Consider the following 21,406-nt stretch of genomic DNA (forward strand, 5'->3'; position numbering starts at 1 on the left):
GATCGACTCCTGAGTCCCCGATAGCAGGTGGCAAAAGGGAGAAATTCCCTGCCATAAACCTCCAGGCATCGTCAACTTGCCGATGCCTTGGAAGCGGCTGACCACAGCCGACACTGAGTCTGTCCGTGCGAAAACTTCGATCCTCCGACCAGCCCCCCGAGCGCCATCCTCTGCCGAGTGCCTTCGACCTAGCCCTGGCCGCTGAAACAAGCAAAGCTGAGGAATTGGGGCCTTCTGCTCCGGAGATTCCGGTTACCACACAGTAGCAGCAGCAGCGAAGTGGGCATTTCAGAAGTTTTCCAGATGTTCCTCCGTACTCTCACGTCCGTCTCCATCAAATCAGAATTGTGCACGGTCCTCTACTTGACAGATTACAGATTTCTGAAGTGAAGTAAGAGTTTCTGACTTTACATTAAGACAGCACTTCACTGAGTGTGTTATCAAGGAGTAACAATTCTTTATAAAAAAAGACCTTGTTGAGCTGTACACATTACACCTTATTTTATTTTACAGTTTTGATTTTGCTTGCTTCTCCACCCCATGCGTTGTAGAGATATAATTCAACAACGGCAGAAATTCAACGACGACAGAAGTTCCAAACATACAATATATGATTCCAGGAATGAAAGGGTTAACTTATGAGGACTGTTTGGCAGCTTTGGGCCTGTCTTCACTGGAATTTAGAAGAATGTGGGGGGATCTCGTTGAAACCTACCTTACGTTGAAAGGACTAGAGAGGGTGGATGTGGAGAGGATGTTTCCTATGGTGGGGGTATCTAGAACTAGAGGGCAAAATTGAGAGGTGACCCTTTAGAACAGAGGTAAAGAGGAATTTTTTAAACCAGAGACTAGTAAAACTGTGGAATACTCTGCCACAGACTGCAGTGGAGGCCAAGTCCATCCATATATTTAAGGCAGAAGTTGATTGTTTCCTGATCAGTCAGGGCACCAAAAGAAATGGTGAGAAGGCAGGTGTATGGGGTTGAATGGGATCCAGGATCAGCCACGATGGAATGGCAGAGCAGACTCAATGGGCTAAATGGCCTAATTCTGCTCCTATATCTACAGTCTTATATATCAACTATAAATTTATATCAACTTATATACCAAATAGTCAACTAAAAATTATATACCAACTTTTTTCAGATATATAAAGAGTAAAAGAGAGGAGAGAGTGAATATTGGACTGCTGGTAAATTAAGTTGGAAAGGTTATGGGAGATAAAGAAATGGTGAACAAACTTAATAAAAATTTCTCATCAGTTTTCACTATGGAAGAGACCAGCAGTATGCCAGAAATTCAAGGGTGTCAGGGGACAGAAGTGAGTGCAGTTGTTATTACTAAGGAGAAGGTGCTTGGAAAGCTAAAAGGCTTGAAGGTAGACAAGTCATCTGGACCAAATGGACTACATCCCACAGTTCTCAAAGAGGTAGCTGATGAGATTATGGAAGTATTAGTAATATTCTTTCACGAATCATAGATTCTTAAATTGTTCTGGAAGACTGGAAAATTGCAAATGCCACTCCACTTTTTAAGAAGGGGGGGCAGGCTGAAGAAAGGAAATTATAGGCCCGTTAGCCTGACTTCCATGGTTGGGAAGATATTGGAGTCCATTATAAAGGATGAGGTTTCAGGGTACTTGGAGGCACATGATGAAATAGGCTGTAGTCAGCATGGTTTCCTCAAGGGAAAATCTTGTTTGACAAATCTGTTGGAATTCTTTGAAAAAATACCAAGCAACATAGACAAAGCAGTATTGGTTGATGTTGTTTATTTTGAATTTTCAGAAGGCTTTTGACATGAGGCTGCTTAACAAGAGCCCAAGGTGTAACATGAAAGATACCAGCATGGATAGAAGACTGGCTGACAAGCAGGGGGCAAAAAGCTGGAATAAAGGGGGCCTATTCTGTTGGCTGCAAGTAACTAGTGGTGTTCCGTAGGGGTCTTTTCATGTTATATGTCAATGATTTTGATGATGGAACTGATGGCTTTGTGGCCAAGTTGGCAGACAATACAAACATTGGTGGAGGGGAATGTGGTGTTGAGAAAGCAGGGAGTCTGCAGAAGGGCTTGAATAGAGCAAATGGAGTATAGTGTAGGTATAGTGTAGGTAAGTGCACTTCGATAGAAGAAATAAGATGTGGACTTTCTAAATGGGGAGAAAGTTCAAAAGTTAAACATGCAAAGAGACTTGAGAGTCCTTGTGCAGCATTTCCTAAAGGTTAACTTGCAGGTTGAGTTAGTGGTAAGGAAGGCAAATGCAATCTTCGCACTCATTTCAAAAGGACTAGAATACAAGAGCAAGGATTTGATGCTGAGGCTTTATAAGGCATTGGTCAGACCACACCTGGAGAATTATGAGCAGTTTTGGGCCTATAATCTAAGAAAAGATGTGCTGGCACTGGAGAGGGTCCAGAGGAGGTTCATGAGAATAATTTTGAGAATGAAAGGGTTAACACATTTAATAGCTCTTGACCTGTATTCACTGGACTTTAGAAGAATAAGAGGGGAAATCTCATTGAAACCTATGGAATACTGAAAGGTCTAGAAAGAGTGGATACAGAGAGGATGTTTCCTACAGTGAGTGAGTACAAGACCAAAGGGCACAGCCACAGAATAGAAGGTTCATTTAGAAGTGATGAGAAGCTATTTCTTTAGCCAGAAAGTGGTGAATCCGTGGAATTCATTGCCACAGATGGCGGTGGAGATACTTAAAGTGGAGGTTCATAACTCCTTGATTAGTCAGGGCTTCGAAGGTTATGGGGAAAAGGCAAGAGAATGGGGTTAAGAGTGATAATAAATCAGCCACGATGGAATGGCAGAGCAGACTTGATGGGCCAAGTAGCCTAATTCTGCTCCCATGTCTTACAGTTTTATGGTCTAAACCCACCTAAAATTATAATTTCATTACCTTCCAGAAGGATGTATAACTGATGATAGGCTACCTATTATTTGGGCTCTGCTACATACCGTACTAAAACAGATATCACTATGCTGAATTTAATCTTGTGGGTCTATGCTTTTTTACATTTTGTATCATGTAAAGCCCCTGGAGGACTGTATAATATAGCTTCAGCTACACCAGAAATAGATTACTTAAACAAGTGAAGAAATCTTGACAATTTATACAGCATTAAGTAGTTTGTTTACTCTAAAGGAATAATAAGAACTCAAACAGAAACAAGAGTAGGCTATTTGTACTTTCATGGATGCTCATCCATTCAATAAGATTATGACCGAGCTTTTACTTTGATACTGTTTGCTTACATTAACCCCTTATCCTTTAATACCTAAAACTTGTTATCAGCTACTTCCTTTAATTACAATAATTCACTTCTCATCTTGAAAAGTCAATCTTCTGACCATGGTTCCTGGTTCTGGACATCCAGTCAAGCTAAATATGATCCTGACATATACTCTACTATATTTCACTAATACCACACCTATTCTTTCAAACTAGAAAATTTAATTCCATTTAATTCAGCCTGTCCTCATATGACAAACCCAAGATCCCAAGGACCAATGCAGTGACTTCACTCTTAATCGCAAATATTAACTTCCTCAGGAAAGACAACCAGATCTGTTTACAGTATTCCAGATTCTTCATCAACAGGCTACTAGATTACTGAGGCATATATAATCTTTGTGAGAAAGACCAATATACTACACAACCTCCTAATAACAGTGGATTCCAGTTAATTGGGACACATTGGGATCAGTACAGTTTGATCCAATTATGCGGTTGCTCCAATTAGCCAAAGTTTCACGATGATAGTTTAAAAGGTATAAAAAAGACAAACTACCATTTAACTGAGTAACAAATTATATATTTAAATGAAATAAAGAGGAAATTAGAACGTTACCAATACTACTACAGTAATATAAAACTGTGTATTAGTTCCTAATAGTTATCAATGGAGGAATTCATCCAGTATATGCTGCCATGTTCTCTTGATTGACTGTAAATGAACAAAATCAGCATAGTTATCTAGTGCAGGTAATGGACTGCTTTTGACAATTGCTTCCTCCAAATCTTCATTTTCATTGTAACGTTCAAGATGATGGTTGATACCTTCAAATTTTTTGTAGTTACTAACTTGCTGAAGTGGTCAATTGTTTCATTTTTACTCCTGGCTGTTTCTGGCATCTCCAGTCATGAATGCTTGAAACCGCAGTGAGCAAAACAATTCTAAATTGTCTTACTGCTTATTTTCTGCCAATCAGTGACAAAAATCACTACTTTTTGAACACAAACACACACAGATGACACCATTTTAAAACCGTTTGCTCTAAGCATGGCATTGTGTCTAATGGCCACACAAGTGTACGCGCCTGACGCTAGTTAGAAATTGTTCAGCAACAATTTTCTGTCCCAATTAAGCGCCGCAGTGTCTCAAATAAACAAGGGGAATCCTATCTATTTTCACAATTAGTTTTAGTTCTTTATGAATTTTCCCAAATAAGCAGCTGACCTAATTAACCAATGGCCCAATTAGTCAGATTCCACTGTACTTGTTGTATCAACATATTCATTTTTCATGGTTTGTGTACAAAGATATCTAGTCCCTCTGATTATCAATAAATTGTACCACTCAAGCTCTCACCATTTAAAGAAATTCACTGCCTCTATTTTGTACCAAAGTTAATGATGTTAACTTTTGTCACATTATATTCCATCTTCCATGTGTTTACACATTCATTTAATCTGCTTACTTCCTGCCAAATCTTCTTGACATCCATCTTACAACCCACACTACCACCAGCTTTCCATTACCCTCAGGTTTAAATATATTGCTTGCGATCTCCTCATTCCAAATCATTGATATAGAATGTGAACAATTAGGGCCACAGCAGCACCCCACCAATCACAACCTCCAAACCCAGAAAATTATTATGTCCTTCTCATGTTTTCTGTCCATTATCTAATCCTCAGTTCATGCTGGTATATTACTTTCAATTACTGTATATTCCAATTTTGCTTAATGATATCAGGAATGGCAACTTATCAAAGGCCTCCTGAAAGTTCACATACACCATGCTAACTATTTCATTCTTATCCTTCAAGTTAAATCTCAACAAAGTCCAACAGATTTATCAAAAAAAAACTTCCCTTTCATAAAGTTATGTTGATCTCTTTCCAATCTTTTTATTGTTTCTAAGTACCCTATAGATTGGCTGGTTTTAGAGGTGATTGCATGATCCTGAAACATTCTAATCAATGGTTATTCTCCTCAAAACCCATCAATTACAATTCCTAATGACATGCAGCAAATCAATGTGTTCAATTCTAGTGCAAAGAGATGGTAAACCAAATCCCTGGGAAAGATTTCTAACTAAAAGTAAAATAGACTATATCTGCAAATCTGAAGCTGCTAGGAAATTCTTTTCTCAAGTCACCAGTTCAGAATATTTGCATGTTAATCTTTAAATCCCGAAACAAACAAGATTTTTAAAGACCATACCAGTTACATATTTGGATGGGTCTACCTTGCTGCGGTAGTTCTTCTTACGAGGAATTTGACAAGATTCTGCATGGTAGGCTGGACCAGAAGATTAAAGTACATGGAATCCAAGGCAAGGTGTGAAGCCCTTGTTGTCTATGGTATATATTATCAACTTAAATACAAATGAAAGAAGGATAATTAGAAATTTTGTGGATTTCACCTAAGTTGATGATATTGTCTAAAGCTACAGCAGGATAGATGTCAGAAAGGTGAGTAGAGTGTTGGCAGATTGAACTTAATCCCAACATATGTAAGATAATGCATTTTGGGAAGTCAAATAACAGTAGGGCATATACAGTAAATGGAAGGGCATTAAGAATTGTTGATAAGCAGAGACTAGGGCATCCAAGTCCATAGTTTCCAGAAAGTGCAACATAGATGGAGAGGCTGGGTGAAGAAGGCATTTGTCATGCATGCCTTTAAGCTCATGGCATAAAGTATAAAGTATAAAGTAAAATATAACAGTTGGGAACTTTACAAAACACAGGTTATATTGCATTTCGGAGCATTTTGTACTGTTCTGACCATCGCACAAAGGAAAGGTGTGGCTACACTGAACAAAGTTCAGACGAGATTCACCAGCATATTGACGTGCTTAGAGGACTTTAGTTATGGGGAGAGAGCTCAAATCAAATCAAGTTTAATTATCATTCAGACCATACATGGATAAAGTCAAACAAGATAGTGTTCCTCTGGGGCCCAAGTGCATAACATACATTCAAGATAGAGAGAGAAAAAAAAACAAAGCACACATCCTTACACTAGAAAACCCATGTTATAGTCCAAGTCCCAGAGCGACATGCAAATTGATGGTACAGCTTCCAGCAGTCCGCCTGTCCTTCTGCCTGTCAAACACTGGAGGGCAGCACTGATGAGAGAGGCCAGCTCCCAACTGAGCACAGACTCCACACTATACCCCTTCAGCGTCGTCTCACCTGGACTGCAGCGGCAAGCAAGCCCGAGTGACACCTTGTCCTCGCTACAACCATGCTGCTGCCTCATCGTCTGTCTCACCACCCATCAAGGGAAACTGGCTGGCAGCATCTCACATTATCAATGTCCAACAGGGTCTTGCAATAGCAAGAGAAATGTTCAAGAAAGTCACTCATAGTTTCACTGCATGCTACTATCGTGCACCAACTCCGATGTCTTCGAGTAGCAGGCAGCAGCACGGTCTGCACCTGGGACAGCTCCTCCAAACCTTCTCCCACCCGACCGCCAGCTTCTTCTTCTCCTGGCTGAGTGCCGGCGCTCATTCTCTGACTCTTCCACTGGTTTCTCTGCTCCTGGCCATCCACCAGCTTCTCCTTCTCTTTGTAATATAATTTTTATTGAGTTTTCAAAAAGAATACATGAAAAGATAAAATCTACCCTCCCCCTCCCCCCCCCCCCATATATAGCCCTACCTAAAAAGAAGGAAGAGAAAAAAAGAAGAGCTGCCTGGGTATTGGAAGGTTTCCACATGCTCCATGGGATTCAAAATATATTTGGTATAATTATTCATTACTTTCCCCAAGGGACCAAGATCTTTATCGGAGCACTTAAATATGCCATCCTATCTTTTGTAAATAAGGGCGCCAAATATTCAAAAATGTTACATATTTATCTCTTAAATTATAAGTAATTTTTTCGAGTGGAATAGAACTAGCCATTTCATTATTCCAACGATCCATACTTAAATACGAATCAGATTTCCAAGTAACTGCTATAGTCTTCTTAGCTACTACCAATGCAATTTTTATAAATTCTTTCTGATATTTATTCAATTTAAGTTTCGGCTTTATCCCTTCAATATCACCTAATAAAAATAATACAGGGTTATGTGGAAGTTGAGTTCCAGTAATTTGTTCCAATAAGACTCTTAAATTTATCCAAAAGGGTTGAATTTTAAAACAAGACCAAGTAGAATGTAAAAAAGTACCAATTTCTTGATTACACCGAAAGCATTTATCGGATAGATTTGAATTTAATCTATTTATTTTTTGTGGTGTAATATATAATTGGTGTAAAAAATTATATTGTACTAATCTAAGTCGAACATTTATTGTATTTGTCATACTGTCAAGACAGAGTCTTGACCAATTTGTTTCATCAATATTAATATTCAGATCTGTTTCCCATTTTTGCTTTGACTTATGGGTTCCTTGTTTAATTGTCTGTTCTTGAATCAAATTATACATACAAGAAATATATTTTTTAATTTTCCCTTTTTTAATTAAAATTTCAATTTCATTAGATTTTGGCAAAAACATTGTTTGATCCAGCTTACCTTTTAAGTAAGCCCTTAATTGAAAGTAACAAAAGAAAGTATTATTTGATATTTTATATTTATCCTTTAATTGTTCAAATGACATCAATATACCTCGTTCAAAACAATCTCCTATAAATTTAATCCCTTTTTGGTACCAATTATATAAAAGTTGATTGTCCATTGTAAAAGGAATGTCTGTTTTGGAACAAAGGTCTCCTTGCTAATAGAGATTTCTGTGTTTCATTATCAACATTTATCTTATTCCATAGATCTATCAAATGTGTTAATATAGGAGATTCTTTCTTTTCCCGTATCCATTTAGATTCCCATTTATATATAAAATCTTCAGGTCTATTTTCTCCTATCTTGTCTAATTCTATTTTAATCCATGTTGGTTTTCGATCATCGAAGAAAGATGCAATAAATCTAAGTTGATTTGCTTTATAATAGTTTTTAAAGTTTGGAAGTTGTAGCCCTCCTAACCCAAATTTACATGTCAATTTTTCCAATGATATTCTTGACATTTTACCTTTCCAAAAAAATTTCTCACACATTTATTTAACGCTTGAAAAAATTTCTGTGGCAATTGTATTGGTAATGTTTGAAACAAATACTGTAATCTAGGAAATATATTCATTTTTACAACATTGACTCTACCCACTAATGTTATTGGTAGTATCATCCATTTGTCAAAATTTTCTTGAATTTTTTTCAATAGTGGTAAATAATTAAATTTATATAAATTCTTTACATCATTATCAAGTCTTATACCTAAATACCTTATACCATTTACCGGCCATCTAAATTGGGTTACTAATCGACATTGACTATAGTCTCCTTCAGTAAGAGGTAAAATTTCACTTTTATCCCAATTTATTTTGTAACCTGATACCTTCCCATATTCATCCAATCTAGAAGATAATTTATGTAACGAATGTTGTGGGTTTGTTAAGTAAATCAAAACATCATCGGCAAAAAGATTAATTTTATATTCCTCCTGTTTAACTCTAAAACCCATAATATCTGGATCAATTCTGATTAGTTCTGCTAATGGCTCTATCGCCAGTACAAATAAAGCAGGTGATAATGGACAACCTTGTCTAGTTGACCTTTTTAACTGGAATGGTGTTGAAATTTGAGAGTTTGTCACTACTTTAGCCTTAGGGTTAGAATTTAAAGTTTTAATCCAATTTATAAAAGATGTTCCTAACTCATATTTTTCTAATACTTTAAATAAAAAATCCCATTCTAATCTATCAAATGCTTTTTCTGCATCCAAGACTACTACTATACTCTTCTCGTCCCTTTTTTGTGCCAAATGAATTATACTGAGTAGCCGGGTTACATTATCTGCCAATTGTCTATTTTTAATAAATCCTGTTTGATCCATATGTATTAATTTTGGTAAATATTTAGATAATCTATTCGATAAAATTTTTGCTATTATTTTATAATCCGTATTCAATAAAGAAATAGGCCTGTATGGTGTTGGTTTCATAGGATCTCTGTCTTTTTTTGGCAATACTATTACAATCGCAGTTGAAAAAGATTCTGGAAGTTTATGTATTTTTTCTGCTTGATGTATTAGTTCCATAAAGAGAGGAAATAATAAATCTTTAAATTTTTTTATAAAATTCAGGTGGAAAACCATCTTCTCCTGGAGATTTATTACTTTGGAGTGATCCTAAAGCTTCTTCAACTTCTTTTAATGTAAAAGGCATTTCTAATCCCTTCTGTTCTTCCAAATTCAATTTTGGAAGAGATACCTGTGATAAAAACCTTTCTATCTCATTAACATCATTTTGGGATTCTGATTGATATAATTCAGAATAGAAATTTTTAAAGGTTTCATTTACTTCAAGAGGTTTATAAGATATATTATTTGCCCTTGTTCTAATTGCATTTATTGTTTTGGAAGCTTGTTCTGTTTTCAACTGCCAGGCAAGAATTTTATGTGCTCTCTCACCTAACTCATAATACCTTTGTTTAGTTCTTATAATTGCTTTTTCCATTCTATATGTCTGAAGCGTATTATATTGTAACTTCTTATTGACAAGTTGCCTTCGTTTTTCTTCTGACATATATCTTTGAGATTCTTTTTCTATTTTTGTAATTTCTTTTTCCAATTGATCTAGTTCTGCCATATATTCTTTCTTAATTTTAGACGTATAACTTATTATCTGGTCCCTAAGATATGCTTTCATCGCATTCCATAATATAAATTTATCATCCACTGAATGAAAATTTGTATCCAAAAAAAATTGAATCTGCTTTTTCATAAAATCACAAAAATCTTGACGTTTTAATAATGTTGAATTAAATCTCCATCTATAAGCCACTTCTTCCTTATCAGCCATTATTATTGTCATTAATAAAGGAGAATGATCTGATAATATTCTTGCTTTATATTCCATATTTTTCACTCTGTGTTGAATATGCATTGATAATAGAAAAAAATCTATCCTTGAGTAAGTTTTATGTCTATGGGAATAGAACGAATAGTCTCTTTCTTTAGGATTGATTCTTCTCCATATATCAATCAAATTTAAATCTTTCATCAATGATAAAGTTAAATTTACTACCTTTGATTTTATAACAGCCTTGGTTGATCTATCTAAGACTGGGTCTAAGCAAAAATTAAAGTCTCCTCCAATTAATATTTTTTCATGTGCATCCGCCAAATTCAAAAAAGCTTCTTGTATGAATTTTGCATATTTTTCGTTTGGTGCATAAATATTCATAGAAGTCCATAGTTCAGAAAAAAGTTGACAATGTATAATCACATATCTCCCCGCAGAATCAGTTAATACATTTTGTATTCTAATTGGTAACGTTTTATTGATCAAAATTGTTACTCCCCTCGCTTTTGAATTAAATGAAGCCACAACAACACTACTCACCCAATCTCTCTTTAGTTTCTGATGTTCTGTTTCTGTTAGGTGCGTTTCCTGTAAAAAAGCTAAATCTATCTTCATTTTTTTAATATGTGTTAAGATTCTTTTTCTTTTCACTGGTCCATTAAGCCCATTAACATTAAAACTCAAAAAATTCAATAAATTAGTCATTATTCTTAACAAAGTTACTCCAATCTAAAACATTACTTATCTTCTCAACTCTCATAGTTCCTTGGGGAATCTCTTTAAACTTCACCATGTTGCTATGTGTTTCCCTCCCAACCTTCCAGGCAAAAAGAAAAAAAAGATAGAAAGAATACAAAAAAAGAAAAAACAAAATACCCCCCCCCACCAATGTTGTGAATGAAAAGATACACAACACTACCCCCCTCCATTTTACGGGTCGTGGCAAAAGCCACGCTTGCACACATTATTAGCATAGCAATTGGTCAGTGCTTCTTCCAGCTCCCCGGCAACAAAAAAAATTATATATATATATATAGACAAAATTAGTGTTACTATTCCCAACTAATATTCCTCCAATTTTAACCTTTCTTAGCCCCCTCGTATAATTAATAATATATTTATACATTCATCCACCTTCAAAAATCCAACAAGTCCATTCTTTGACCCAATCTTCATCTTCAATCTATCTCGCTCCCCTGGATTTGTTCTTGTATCTGGTGAATATTCAGAGAATCTCGCACAAACTGCTCCGCTTTCTGGTAATCATCAAAAAATCTTTTTTCTCCACCAGGCAAAAAAATCTTCAAGGTTGCAGGATAATGCAATATAAATTGATAACCGTGATCCCATAGGGTTTTTTTCACTGGATTAAATTTCTTCCTTCTCTTCAAAAGTTCATAACATATCAGGGTAGAAAAAAACTTTGTTCCCTTGAATCATCAATGGCCCTTTTCTATCCTTGGCAGCTCAAGCAGCTGCCTGTAGAATCCTTTCCTTGTCTTGAAATCTTAAGAATTTTATTAAAATCGATCGTGGATATTGGTCATCTTTTGGTTTTGGTCTTAGAGCTCTATGTGCCTGCTCAATTTCAATTGGTCGAACCTCCTCTTCCATTTGTAAAACTTCCGGGATCCATCTTTGAAAAAATTCTATTGGTTTTTCTCCCTCCGTACCTTCTTTAAGACCAACAATTTTAATATTATTACGTCTACTGAAATTTTCCAACATGTCCACTTTCTCCAAGAGTCGATTTCTTTCCGAGTTCCAGACAAGCAGATCATTTTCTGTTTTTTCCACTCTATCATTCATATGCCCCATTGCTCTTTCCATCTTCTGAAGCTTCTTATCCATTTTGTCCTGTCTTTCCATAACTTTATTATAGCACATCTTTGTATCTCTAAGCTCTTCTCTTACTTTTCTTAGTTCAGCCGTTAATTGCAATATAGCCTCTCTTATGTCTCTATCATCTCCTTTACTTCCAATCGCTTCCAATTCTTCCTCCTCTTCTTCATCTGTGTTCTCTGCAGAATCCAATTCTGACTCTGAGTCATTTTCAATTGCAGTGGCTGTCGGTTCTTGTAGTTTGAGTTGTGTCGATTTGCGCATGCGCATTTCCGGCATCTTCTTTGGAGAAACCGCTACCACCGCCATTGCTCCCTGTTCTACCGAAGGAGATCCAACCTGAGTCCGAGGCTCCATCGTTGCAGTAGGCCCTTTTTTCTTCCCCTCTCGCGGCTGCTTCGCAACAGCAGACTTCTTTTGTTGCGGTTTAGGAGGCATATCGTAAAGTAGTCGTGCAAAGTTTATAAATAGTTTTCAGAAAATATGTATTAACTTTGTTTTGTTTAAACGGTACTTTGCTGATTTGTTGCGGGAGAGCTGGATTTACACGTCTCAATCCCACGTCATCACGTGACGCCCCCTCCTGGCTTCTCCTTCTCCAACTTGTCCGCTGGCTCCTTCGACACCCTGCTGGCAACTTGAACAACGAACAGATCACTGATGTGATAGACCTGTTGTACCCACTGTTCTTGGAGTACAGTATAGCCTTACGATCATATAAAACATACTTTAAAAACGAAACGTGCACCTTTGGTTGGCCCCGGAGATGCTACTGCATTCAAACATGCCTCCATCTTACCAGAAGTTCTCCCCTTCTCCAGGCTGGAGTTGATTTCTCTGAAGTGAAGGAGATTGAGGAGAATTGAGGAGAGATCTGACCAAAGACTATAAGGTCGTAAGAGGCATAGATAGAGTCAATAACCAAAATCTTTCTCCCACAGTAGGAGCATTAAAAACAAAAGGACATGGTGTAAGGTGAGGGAAAAGGGATTAATTTTAAAGGGGATAGAGAGGAAAAGTTTATGTATATAGAGCGAGTCAGTATCTGGAACCTACTGTCAGAGGAGTTGGTAGAATCAGAAAAAATCACTTATGTTTAAGAGCCATTTATCCAAGGAAAACTCAATTCTGTATGAAAGCAGAATATTAGATTAGATTATGAGGACACGCAGTCCTCTTTTATTGTCATTTAGTAATGCATGCGTAAAGAAATGATACAATGTTCCTCCAGAATGATATCACAGAAACACAAGACAAACCAAGACTAAAAAAACTGACAAAAACCACATAATTATAACATGTAGTTATAACAGTGCAAAGCAATACCATAATTTGATAAAGAACAGACCATGGGCATGGTAAAAAAAAAAGTCTCAAAGTCTCTCGAAAGTCCCATCATCTCATGCAGACGGTAGAAGGAAGAGAAACTCTCTTCCTGCCATGAACCTCCAGCACCGCAAACTTGCTGATGCAGCACCCTGGAAGCACCTGACCACAGCCGACTCTTGAGTCTGTCTGAAAACTTCGAGCCTCCAACCAGCCATCCGACACCGAGCACCGAGCACCATCTCTGCCGAGCGCTTTGACCCCGACCCTGGCCCCGGCAACAGGCAATAGGCAAAGCCGAGGATTTGGGGCCTTCCCTTCTGGAAATTCTCGATCGCACAGTAGCAACAGCAGCGAAGCAGGCATTTCAGAAGTTTCTCCAGATGTTCCTCCATGCTTCTCACGTCTGTCTCCATCAAATCAGGATTGTGCATGGCCCCTACTTACAAATACAATATCATTTCGGAGCGGCCACACGTGCTGCGTCGTGTCGCCACCTTCTCCTCCCCTCCCCTGTTATAATATTATGACACAGAGTAGTAATACCAGACTCAGTAGAAATTAGAAAAACAAAATACTCAAAATTGAAGAACTAACAAGAGATGACTTCTAGCAAAAAGTTGACACAAGAACAAAGGGCCAAATGTCCATCACAGCTGCGTCATTCTTGACTTTAGGAGATAGGCTAGAAGAGGAGGAGGAGCCAAGAAAGGCAATAAAAAGAGAAATACAGTTTATAGACTTTCATTTGGAGGGTGCAGAGATGTAACTCAGGTATTTATTCAAAACAGGAATCAAGAGACATACATCCTAATATAAACAGAGTACATGAATATTCTTGCATATAGCATTTGGTTTCTAAATAGTTCACATTGAATTCTTATAACACATCTTCACTGCACTTTTGCAAACAGCTACCAGAAAGTCACACATAGAAACGTGACATGATGCTGCTCTTGTTGGTACTGGATACCTCTGTACCAATTATATATTTATTTTTAAAGTTTTTGCTGATTCATCTGTATATATCTTTTTGATATGATGTACAATTTCAAGTACTTAACAATGAAAATCTTTAATGTAAGGGTAGTTTTTAAATGTTCAATTATATGCTATAGTATGTAAAATGATAAGAGGTAAAAACTGACTCGCTGAAAGAACTTATCCTACTGACAGAACTGCAGGACAGTAGACTCCCACTGTTCTAATGAAGGGAGGAACCTTTCAATAATCCTTCAAACACTAATTAAAATAATGAAACAATTTTAGTTACATATAGTACTATATTTGCAATCACATACTAGCAAATATAGGCATCCGTTAGTCTCATGAGGCCATGGATTTGCGCCTTGGAAGGTTTCCAGGGCGCAGTCCTGGGCAGGGTTGTATGGAAGACCGGCAGTTGCCCATGCTGCAAGTCTCCCCTCTCCATGCCACTGATGTTGTCCAAGGGAAGGGCACTAGGGCTGATACAGCTTGGCACTGGTGTTGTCACAGAGCAATGTGTGGTTAAGAACTTTGCTCAAGGACACAGCACGCTGCCTCAGCTGTGGCTCGAACTAGCGACTTTCAGATCACTAGACCGATGCCTTAACCACTTGTCTACGCGCCAACACACTAGCAAATATAAAGGATGAATAAATAAACTATTATTGTTGACAGATGGGTGAACAGAATTACAGCAAAATGCAATGTTGTGCTTTCAGTTATCATTTAAGGCAATGCAAGAGAGATGATAGCTCCCTGCAGTAATCTATTACTTCACAGTTTATATCAGAAACATTGTCTCTTTTAATACCAGTGAGATACCTCAAAATGGTGACACTGGTAGAGATTACTGGCAGTGTACTTTATCAGAAAGTCTCACAACATTTCAGAGGCAATTATACACTTAATTTCTTACATTGGCAAATGTGGATCAAGGAGTCAAAAACAAAAAAGAAGTACGACTTGATTCTCTTCAGAAATGTCCCATAAGCATTAAAAATGTGTGGGACTCACATGCTTATAGAGTTTCAGAGGATAGAAACAGGTCATTTGTCCCATGCCAACCAGTGGCCATCCATCCATATTAAATCTATCTTCCAGATTTTTGGCCCAGAGCCTTCGATGCTTAGATTTAAGTGCTTTTCAGACAATTCTTAAATGCTGTCAGTTTCCACCACCCATTTGGAAGTGCATTACAGATATTCAACACTCTTTGTGTATAAAAGGGCCCCTCAAAGACTCCTCTAATTTTCTTCCCCTTTACCATAACTCTTTCCTCTAGTCTTATCTCTAATATGAGAAAAGACATCTGCAGTCCAACCTATTTATACTCCTCATTAATTTATATGCCTCAATCATGTTCCTATTTGACCTCTTCTGTTCTGGGGAAAATAGACTTAGCCTCTCCAGTCTTTTCCCACAATTGTGCAGTCTCAACCTGAGTTCCTTCCCCCTTCCTCCCCACCACAGATGCTATTTGACCAGTGTGTATTAATCCAGCAGATTGTTTTTCAACTCAGATTCCAAATTCCATCATCTTCAATCTCATGTCTCTCCCACCAGAAATAGGCCCTTTCTGTTACCCATTCTAGATCTTAAATTTCACACACTTAAATACACCATTACTCAGTTTCCTGTTCCAAAAAAAATTGAACTAGACAATTTCTCTTCATATCATAATTCTCCCATTCTGGCAACACACTCAAAGTTTTCACATTCCTAGCATGACTTCCATACTGTAATATTCTGCACTCTACCTGAGGAATGTATCTCATTTGCCTTCTTAATCATCTTTTCAACCTGTTCTGATACCTCTTGGGACTATTGGACATGTTCTCCAAAATCCCCCTGTAGTCCTACCATTTACTCTATATTCATATACCCCCATTGTAATTGTAGGACTGTGGGGAGAGAAAGGAAGTTGCTTTATAAATTATGTGTTCTGTGTGAAATGAGATGCAATTTCTTCACCCAGAGACTAATAAATCTTTGGAATTATCCACCCATCAACATTGTGAAAGCTCAGTTGCTGAGTGCATTCAAATCAAAGTGATGAATTGATTTCTAGAGATTAAAGGAATCAAAGGACAAGGGGCCAGTAGAGGTAAATGGTACTAAGGTAAAAGATCAACCACACTTTCAGTTAAGTATGTGCAAGGGGCCAGATGGTCTACTCCTGTTTCTATCTTTTTAATACTCCTTTAATATTTTTAATTATAATTGATGTTAGTGTTTTTGTTTAGTTTTTAAAAGCTTTAACAACCAGTAATGCTGGGGGCCAGGGTTTGTTGGCTCTCAAAGCTGTCAGGGAACTTTTGGAGATGGGCCTTCTCCTCTGTATTCTGATCCTGCTATCTTTCAGATCTTCATTGCTGGACCCCAAGATACTTCTAATCAGCAAGCTAAGCACTGCTGGAAGCTGGTTCATGTTGGCAAAACAAATATGAATGCTAAAACTTAAATCATTCATGGTTAGCTAAATTATTTCATAACAAATCTCAGATTAATGACCTTTGAAAACACAAGAAGCTAAATTGTGATTGAACTTCAGAAAAAAAGAGTAACCGGGAAAGATCTTTCCAAGTACTGTAAGAGAAAATATTAATTCAATCTTTCATTGCAAGACAAGACCAGCAGAATCTGAAAATGAACTTCATGTGTTTACAATAGTAGTGAATAATAAATATCTTCTGTAATGTAAGAGTTGACAATAATGAGAAGGTTCTGACCATTCACAAGAAGGAATTCTGCTCCTGAAGCAGAAGCAAAGCAGTAGCTGTCTTGTGGAAGAATTCAAAAGCAAGAACGAATACAGTTTAGATTAATGTCAAAGGCCCGCATCATTTCCGACAAAAAAAACATCACATCCATACTTACTGATTCATTCTCAGAGTCCAAGGAGAGAAACATGTTTGCTTCTGACTTACTGCAGCAACATTACTACAGTCCTCAGACAGACCATCTGGAGCCTCTTGGTGCTGTGTCATCAAATAACAAAAGCAGTAAAGAATTTACATTCCTCAGTAATGAACCCAGTGTTTCTGTTCCCAATTGAACTGTTCTTCTCTCAAGTCATAAAGAAGTTAAGTGTTGTAGTACACTCTCTACAAACTGTACTGTCTGTAACAACTATTCATAGCATACGAGCACATCAACATAATAAAACTGGTGAAAACAGACCACAGTCCAGCTGGTTCAGCTCCCATCATCCTGCTAGTCCCATGATACAATTAATTATGGCAATCAATCACTACGAACAATAGATCTAGACATAAGTTATACGAGGGCTTCGTGCTTAGGTCAGGAAGACAAACATTTGTATGTCAAGGATCAAGGTATTCATATGTTCTTATTTACATTATTTTCTTAAAAAGATCAATCCAATTTACATTTGAATGAACAAAGTTTGTTTCCATCTTCTCCGCAGGGAGTCCGTTTCATTGATTTACTACTCGCTCACCACAATATAAATTCTATTGATCATTCAGGGATTTGCATCTCTGAAACTGACTCCTAGTTTTACTGTTCTGGACTTAATGGAAGAAAAAGTATTATCCCTTTAATATTATTAATACAAAAATCAAATTATTTTTCAGTGTTTTCTGTTTATGGTGAGAAGGTGATCCATTTACAATATCATTGCTCAGAATCCATTCCCTCTACTTCTCATTCATTCTGTCAGTTCTGGTAACATGGAAGCTAAGTGCAATTACACCCATGACCTTAATGGCTAAATGTTGACATAATGCATTTCAATATCCAATTTTCTTTATCACTGAACGTTTTTGCAATTGCTTCGATTTATGGTGTGCCTGGTATTTTAACTTCTATATATATTCTTTTCTTTTTAACACCAGTTTCTTGTTTTTGTTTTATCCTTGTGTGGTAAGTTTCTCCACAATATATTTTAAATTCTGTCTTGTTCTGCTAGTCAGCTAACAGATTTACACAGACCAATATTTCCACTCAATAGTGCCTTTACTTATTTTCAGTAATCACCAATATTTATTTCTTCAGCACTTTCCAAACTTGTAATCATAATGTTCAAGAACAGCCAGAGTATAGCAATATCGCCACCTGCTGGTTCTTTCCAGGCTACAAACCATTTTGTTTGGAAATGCATTTATTGTTTGTTTGCATTATCACTAAATCCTGAAACACCCTACACAACATCAATGTGGGAGCACCATTACTGGAAACATTGCAGTGATTCTACACCTTCTGTAGCTCTTTCAAAGGATTTAATTCTATTTTTTTACCAACAGAGCCACCCCACTCTTTCTTCCTACCTGCCTGCCCTGTTGACACAATGTGTATCCTTGGATGTTAAGCTCCCAGCTATAATCTTCTAATTCAAGATGATAAATGCAGAAAATGCCAAGAGAAATCAGAAACAATCCAACACATTACAGGATCCTGCAGCAGTTTAACTCAATCTAATTACTTACATTGTTCACCAAAATCTTGCTTTCAAATACAAACTCATAAAACACACCACACCTTACTATAAATACAATCCTAATCCAGTTTTGGAGTCAAGAGTCCTACAAATATGACTGATTGATCCATTATTACAGATAGAACAATCCATAATTGTTCAGATATAATATTACAAGATAAACAAACAAGAACAACTTACTTAATTAGCCACTCCAAACACACATAAGTGAAAAATACCAGAAATATGCTGAATTAAAAGAGGAAATTGAAAGGCTATGGAACGTGAGCACAGTTTACGTTGTCCGAATAGTAATATCTACAACTGGTATTATCCCACAGGTACACAATAGCATTAAACAATTAGGCCTACATAGCAATATTTATGCAAATCTCTAGAAAGCCTGTGGTAAACCATATATATGTTGTAACTGGGTTAACTGTCTGGACACGCCCCTCTGCTGACTGCCCCTGTGGCTCCTCCCACAGAGGTATAAAGGTGTTTCGCCTTGCCTCTCCCCCTCAGTCCGGGGGCAGACACTCACCATGGAGGTTGCATTGTACAGCGAATAAAAGCCTTTCGGTATTTTACCTAACCTCAGTCTTTTGGAGTTATTAAAGGTGCTTCAAAGCCACAATACTAAACACCACTGGAATAGTTTGAAAATTCCTTAGAATTGAGAAGTGAGTGTGCTTGGCTATGCCTGTACCTCAGGTTTTACCAATGTGAGTTGAGAAAAAAAATATTAATGATAATAAAAAAGCAATAAATAGAGAACATGAGATGGAGTCCTTGAAAGTGAGTCCATAGACTGTGGGAACAGTTCAGTGATGGGGCAAATAAAGTTGAGTGAAGTTATCCCCTCTGGTTCAAGGGGCTGGTGACTGAGGGGTGTTAATGGTTCCTGAACCTGGTGGTGAGTGTCGTGAGGCTCTTGTACGTTCTTCCTGATCGCAGCAGCAAGAAGACAGAATTAAAATAATAATTTATCTTGCTTCACAACTTTGCTGTATTTTGAACTTGTTTTCAGTTACCATTCAGAATAAAGTATTGTGCTAAAAAAATAATTACTCATAAGCAACAGGGTTACATTAGTATGGCTAAATAATCCTTCCTTACACACCACAGCAGAGGACTTAATGCTTGTGCTGTTTTACAAATACTGCAAGGGCACTGTTTTGCCAGAACAATTAAGTACAATCAGTCACTTAGGGCAAGGTTTTTATACATTCTTGTAAAGTTCAAAATATACAGTACATCATCAATTAATTAAATTCAATTCCCTCTCACTTCCACCTATAACACCATCAACCAGCTCAGTTAGTTTAGTCACCACCATTTAGTGCTACAATAAATCCATGCTATATTCAAGTACAACTAACAATGCTTAGGGAGACATAATCCATTCAATTATCAATGCAGTTTTTTTCTATTTTTAATGCTTTTTAAATAGTATATGGGAAAATAACTCATTTTGAAGACACAGAATCTCTGTAAAAGTTAAAACATTGTAACCAAAATCAAAGCAGGAAGCACAATTTGTAATAAACAGCCATTTTGTTTTAAAATAATGGGATGTGTGCAGTGCAATTCAAAATACAGTTGAAACGTTGATGGAGAGCACTTTCCTAAATGTTTATGAAAGTGCAACTACAGTGACTCTGGGTTTGGGATTTTCATGACTTTTGCAACGGCAATATGTTTCCAAGTTGGGTTAGTGCGTAACCTGGAAAATGGTAACATTTCTGGTGACACACAACTCTAAATCCAGAAGGTCTCATGTTTGAGAGATTTTATCAAAGAAGTTATGGCAGGCTGCTGCAAGCATCCTGTTAAATGACGTATCTATAGACATGATTCAAAGAAGTGGGACAAACAGTAGTTAAAAAGTAGAATGCAGGTGGAAGGTTTAGGGACAGTCATGCATTTCAAGTTCCAACCACTGATCTCCTAATAACCACGCCATCATCTACTCATCCTGCTATATTTTTGATGATCTCCAGGATATTGAATTTGAACAATTTAGTAATGGCACTAGCATTTAAGACCAATGGAAGTTTGCTAGGATTTTCTACATTCAAAATAAGTCATTGCTTTCCACCTCTGGTTAAAATGCTACTGAACGGTTATCAACTGATTGTTGACCAGCTATTTCCTCATACAGCCAGACAGCTTCATTATACTTAAGGAAAGAAAATGAAACTGAATATCATGCAACTAACAGTGAACACCTATTTCTGAATTTATTGTTGTTTCTTTCCATGCCTTGTGGCGCATTGTGTGGCAAACTTGCCACTTCTTTAGCATTTGTCTGTATTTTTATGAGGTCAAGTTGCTAGTTCGATGCTCAACTCAGCATGGATGGAAAACGTTCAAGGAGCTGGCTAGATACGAACTCGGGACCACCCACCTCGAGGTCTGGTGTGGATGCCACTACACCACAGGCCAGTATTCTGAATTTATGATGGAGGTAAATTGATTGAATAATCAGGTGTTAGGAACTTTGTCCTGAGAAATCTCTGTAGTAAGGTCCAGGCAGGTGTGATGACTCACCAAAAATAAAATCAAATTCTCCGAAAAGTAGGATAGTCCTCCTCATTAACAATGACTTCAACTTTACTGGATTTCCTTGTAGCCACACTTTGATCAAACGCTGCCTTGATATTAAGGCAGTCTCCTCTAGATTTCAACTCTAGTC

The 21,406-nt window shown here is 37.2% G+C and overlaps 1 protein-coding gene across 3 annotated transcripts in view; it reads right to left on the reverse strand.

Moving 5' to 3' along the window:
* phyhiplb (phytanoyl-CoA 2-hydroxylase interacting protein-like b) overlaps nucleotides 1-21,406 on the reverse strand; it is an 84,522-nt gene that overhangs the window by 21,386 nt on the left and 41,730 nt on the right. The window contains exon 1 of one of the 3 annotated variants that reach the window (XM_072239222.1): nucleotides 17,148-17,257. The exons of the other annotated variants lie outside the window; for them this stretch is intronic. The gene's annotated coding sequence lies outside the window, so the exon portion shown is untranslated. Of the gene's footprint in view, nucleotides 1-17,147; nucleotides 17,258-21,406 lie in introns of those variants that run through there. 3 annotated transcript variants of the gene reach the window in all.

This window comes from Mobula birostris, chromosome 21, assembly GCF_030028105.1.
Source record: "Mobula birostris isolate sMobBir1 chromosome 21, sMobBir1.hap1, whole genome shotgun sequence".
Taxonomy (NCBI): Eukaryota; Metazoa; Chordata; class Chondrichthyes; order Myliobatiformes; family Myliobatidae; genus Mobula; species Mobula birostris.